The 5611-nt window shown below is 39.4% G+C and overlaps 1 protein-coding gene and 1 long non-coding RNA gene across 2 annotated transcripts in view; both read right to left on the reverse strand.

Moving 5' to 3' along the window:
• Positions 1-707: 707 nt before the first annotated feature.
• On the reverse strand, positions 708-2976 carry LOC106149832. The gene is made up of 2 exons (XR_001236259.1): positions 2715-2976; positions 708-879 (listed from the first exon to the last, which is right to left on the reverse strand). It is a non-coding gene; the product is annotated as an uncharacterized LOC106149832 (long non-coding RNA).
• Positions 2977-4706: 1730 nt separating this feature from the next.
• Fbxl14 (F-box and leucine-rich repeat protein 14) overlaps positions 4707-5611 on the reverse strand; it is a gene marked incomplete in the record, with an annotated part of 3646 nt that continues 2741 nt past the window's right edge. The window contains 1 exon segment of the mRNA XM_005395950.2: positions 4707-5611.

Raw genomic sequence — 5611 nt, forward strand, 5'->3', positions numbered from 1 at the left:
AAAAAAAAAAAAAAAAAAAAAAAAAAAAACAACCCAAAAGTCTAGAGCACTTTTGGTTCTGAGAACAAATCCTCATGTCACCTATACAGAATCTTTTTGACTCTGTCAAGCTCCTTTCCCCATTTATACATTAAATGTTCCATATCTGCCAGATTTGGGACAACAAAAATTTAAGGCAGAGAAATTGAATATACTGGTTATGACTAAATTCTTCCAGCAAATCACATTCATCTTTTTTTTTTGTCTTTTTGAGACAGGGTCTCACTATGCAATTCAGGCTGACCTTGAGCTCACTTTGTAGCCCAGGCTGGCCTTGAACTCCTGCCTCATCCTCCTGAGTGCTGGGATTACAGGCATGCACCACCACGCCCGGCTACATTCATCTTTCTAACACTGTCTCACCTGGGGTTTTTTTGCTGCTGCAGACCCAGTTTTCTTCTCTGTATTGAGACTCAGTACTTGACAGTAAGTCAGATACAAGAACCCTTGTAATTTTTGGTTTTGGTGGTGGAGATCAAACCCAGGCTCTGAGTATACTAATAAGGATATGCTCTGCCCTTGAGCCTCACCTCTACTCCCTTGTAAGCTGTTTAAAGTCTATGTGGCATTTTCCCATAAACAAAATAGAAGAGTGATGAGATAAGAACTTTAGTCTGTTAAGGAAAATATGTGCACTTTTCTAGATTTACAAAAAGCAGGCAGAGGACTCATACTTCTGTTGTTATATTGGGGAGGGGTATTGAACATGCCCGCTCCAGGGCTGCACAGTTTTAAGATGGCAAACTTACTCTTACATCGTAACTGGAAGACTTGACTTTACATACTACCAAAAGTTCTGTGTTAGTAAGGCCACTCTGCCAGGCGAAATCAGAGCAATCCCTAGAAAAGAAAAAAGACTGAAAATAATCATTTGTAGACATTTAAAAATATTTGGGGTAAAATAAATAAAAATATTTCCCGATTGTGTAGAAACACTTTCTATCCAAGCCTCAGAATATATGCTCTTACCCCAGCAGTCTGCTTCCCTTTGTCCAGTTACAGCCATGCACTGTTGGCGCTGGTCTAAATAGGAAGATCTCATATGCTTTACATTAACTTCTTTAAAAATTTAACTTGCTACTTCATATGGGAACAAGTATGTTGACAAGAATGAGGAAACTGTGTGGCCCACGCATGAATTTAGGCTTGAGTGCAGCTTTCTAATTTCTGATCCATGCTTTTTCCTCACGATCATGTTATTTCATCAAAAAGCTTCACCCTTTGGGCTTTTCCGGGGTTCATAATGGCACAAAATTTAGGTCTTGCCCCCTACTTAGAGGGATGGAATTAACTTTTGAAAGGGGTGATGTCTGATGCAGGCAGCAGAAAGAGAACAGAGAGAAGAGATCACTGGATGACTTAATCTAGTTCCTCCCTTTCCCCTGCAGAACAGAGCAGAGATCAGAGGCCAGGCACTTTCTCTTTCACTGCACTGGGAAGAGACAGTTGTCAGAAGCTGCATGAGGTATGGGTTTTGTTTTACAAATCTGATCTTTTAATCAAGAGCCTCTTACTCTTTGGAAACACACTGTTCCCTGGGGCCACAACCCTTTTCTCCTTTCAAAACCTTGAGTTCAAATTCTCTAAGTCAAAAGTAAAGGTTTTATATGCCGGGACCAGCATCTACCTGGTAACCACTGGAAGACAGCACCAGGCAGACAGGCCATGCTACATTACATCCTGTCTGTCCTTATTTAAGAGAAAGTTCTTACCTTTACGAACAAACTCCAATAAAAGGAAAATTTGCTCTTTTATAGATGTTATTGATTTGAATAATGAAAAAAGATAAATTTTTCTTCAGTGCTTAAGGTGGTCCTGGTACCAGCCTTTGGTTTAAATTAGGCAACATCTTAGTCCCTGTGGGCAAATGTGGAATAAATCCAGTGGGCTTCACCCTCCTTGCCCACCAGTTAGGACTGAGGAATTCAGCAGGAAGGAGTCCAGTTCTGGTCAAATTATGCAACACCATGCAGCACTTTTAACTAGAGACCCACCACGAACACCCCAAAGTTGTATTTATACCTCCCTGCAGTACTGACATGAAGCCTACTGTCTGAGAAGACTTAGAAAAAAGGCCCATGATGTTCTTTCTTGACTACTACCCAGTGTTCCTCGTAAGGGTTATTACTGCTAGATAAAAGGGTCACACAAAATTTATATTTTTCTTCACTGTGTAAGATTTAGCAAATACCTGTATTTTTGTTTGTTTGTTTTCTAAAAATTGCCTTGAATTATCTTTTAACTGTTGGGTCACTCACAAAATGTATAGCAACTTTCTTTAGGGATTCTATTTTTTTTTTTTTTTTTTTGGTTTTTCTCAGGTACTGGGAGCCGAACTCACAACCTTGCGCTTGTCAGGCAGGCGCTTTGCCGCTGAGCTAAATCCCCAGCCCCGGGATTCTATTTCTTAAAGGCATTAAGATGGCAAACTTTTTCTATTCCTATCCCAAAGGTTTGGTGGGGGTCAGTCCTTCCTAGACACATAATCTTAACTTTCAAATATCGATTTACCAATCCTTAGTCAAACTCATATTTAGCCTTTAACATAAACACGAAACAAAGAATGTTTCAGATAACGGATGTATAATTCATCCCTGAATCCACCTTTATCCTCTTTGCAAGTTGTGTGCATGGCACAAGCCTATCCACATTGTGGTTACCCAACTCCCACGTACTTTGAGGGTCATCTCAGGGGTCCAATTAGTATCTGAACCTTCTCTGAGCAGAAAGAGCTGGAGTTTAGAAGTGAAACTGATTCGGATCCTGGCTCCTTCCCTTGCTGCTTAGGTAATTTAAGGCAGGTATTGTGCCTTATCTGGAAAACAGGGAGACCTATTTCAGCAGGTAACTTTGAAAATTAAAATTCACAAATACTTATGCAAAACCCACATTTGTTCTCAACATACTATTTTCTTTCCATCCAGAAAGGCTGAGAGAGCCAGGGATATAGTTCAGCAGCGCAAGCGCCTGCCTGGCAAATGCAAGGTCGTGAGTTCGATTCCCAGTACCAAAAAAAAAAAAAAAAAAAAACCAAAAAGGCTGAGAGAAGCAGTTGACCTCTACTGCCCATAGCAAGTGGTTTATTCATCTTTTCCAGAGATGCTCCAGATAAATTAAGTATGCTTAGTTCAGGACAAGGACACTAGACTCACTATCTTAACTTTCAAATACTGATTTACCAATTTGTAGTCAAAATCATATTTAGCCTTTCATATAAATATGAAACAAAGAATGTTTCAGGTAATGGGTGTATAATTCTTATTGTATATTATAATGGAGAATGTGAGCAGGGGGTACTCACGTTTTTATGGGTTAAATCTGTACAGGTAGGCAGTCTCTGGGAAGAAAAACATTAGGAACCGATAGCATGTGTAACCTTTCTGAGTGATATCAAATTAGAAGCTGACCCTAATTTAAAGTCCCTACTTATACTAGGGTTCACACATTTTTTTTTTCCTTTAGGCAATAAGCATGTAACCAAAGATGGAAGAGAGCGATCCACACCTTCCCCAAAGAAAAGGAAGATGGATCTAGTGTCAGACTCAATTAGACCCAATTGTGGTGGCTCTCCAAAAAGGGACAATGCAGCCTTTGTGATATGCTCAAACTGAAAACTTGGAAATTTTACAAAACAATCTCACCCCAAGAGAAACCTGCATTCTAATCCTCTTCCTGGAAAGAGAGATTGATCCAGATAAGTTTTACATTACTTTATCAGCTCTTGCAGAGATCAGTATTTTTTTGGTTAAAAAGGGAAAAAAAAAAAAAACATGACCTCAAAAACAAGGAAGACAGAACTATGTGCAACCAAGAATATGAATTGCTCCCCTGTTACAGCGTTTATACTCTGAGGTTTCCACCACCATGGGGTGTCAGATTATTCAGTTATTGTCTACCAAAGGGAACTCTGCTAGAATCATAGGTTTTATCTTCCCTGGATTCAGTCTAAGAACTCTCAACAGACTGGCTGGAGTGGCCAGCCTCTTTGGAAGTGCTTAAAATGCAAATGTACAAGAACTGGCCAACCTCCCCAGCCCCCAGGAAAGTGCTTCAATACAGCCAGGACTGGAGGGGAATTTTAAAAAGAGGGGTAGAACTGCTGCATTTCCACTGGGACCCCCTCTCATACTGTGAGATTCAGTATGCATGACTGAGTGAGCCAGCTAGCAAGGACAGCACTCTTTAACTTTCCTGAACAATGACTTCAGTTCCTTCCACCCTTCACCTCCTTCCCACCCTCCTCGAAGGGTAAAGACACCGATCCCTCTCACCCACTTCTGTATCTCATGACCCATTTTTCTCAGTATTACCCCTAGATCTCATTTCCACCCAAAGAAAAACTGGCCACTCGGGGGAAATTGTGACTCTTACAAGTCTGGTTTTGAAAAAAACAGTTTCATTTTGTTCAGTTTCTTTAAATTTCCATGTTGACAGTTTAAAACCAAAAATTGTATCAATCTCCAGTCTAGTCACATTGCTAGAAACAGAACATTAGGGTGTCAGTAGTCAACCTTACACAGAAGAAATACTTAACTATGAGCTTACACCACATGGGATGCACCGAACTCTATACCCCATTTCCTTTACTGTAGAGTGTACAGACAGCACTCCTACTTTGGCAAGGACCCAAACACAGAGTGCCTTAAAAATAATTCACAGATACAAGGTTTTTGTGCTTTTTTTTTTCAAAAACATACTTCATATTTCCTCTTTTATTATATAAATATCAGTTTAACCTTTTACTGTAAGAATATAAACGTTTTAAGAGGATCTTTGTTATTATTTATACAAATTCACAAACAGTACAATTAATTGATAAAGGTCTCTGGGTTTAACTCCATGGTCTCGCATGTAGCTGTGGAGGATTCTAAAAAAATAAACAAACAAAATCCAACAAAAATATACATCCTACTCAAAAGCGATTTTCTTTTTTAAAGCCACGAGTCCCAACCCCCACCAAAATAAAGTCATCTATTCCTCCATTTAGAAACAGAAATTTTTAAAACCCACAAACTCCCATTTTATTAACAGAATACAGATAAGACATGAAATTCAGTCTCTTCCCCTTCACATTACAGCCCCAGGGTCTCTGTAGGCCAACTCTGCTCTATGCTTCCAATAGGAAGCCTCACTCTGTGACCTTTTTGTGGGGAAACTTGGAAGAAGGTGAGGAGAGGGCACAATTTGCATATATAATAATCATCTTCAAGACACAATCTGCATCTCTAACAAAAAAGCAGTACAACTTTCATTTCTCCATATTTGTGCTATAAATTAAGCCAAGATTGAGAAACATGGTTGGGTCCCCTAATCCCAAAGGATAAGGAGAAAAAGAAAATTATAACCAGAATGTGGAAGTGGGATACACTGGGTGGATGGAGGATGGGAAGAAGCAAAAAAAAGGGGGGGGGGGCATACAAACCCAATGGGCATCTTTCCAGTCTAGGCACAAAAATGTTTCAGTCTTAAAATATCTCTCTTGTAGAATTCCAGGGCTTCAGAGAAAAAAGTAAACTAAAACGAGGTAGCCAGACACATATATATATATATATATCTATATATAATATATATA

This window comes from Chinchilla lanigera, unplaced genomic scaffold (assembly GCF_000276665.1).
Source record: "Chinchilla lanigera isolate Chin_1 unplaced genomic scaffold, ChiLan1.0 scaffold00053, whole genome shotgun sequence".
NCBI lineage: Eukaryota > Metazoa > Chordata > Mammalia > Rodentia > Chinchillidae > Chinchilla > Chinchilla lanigera.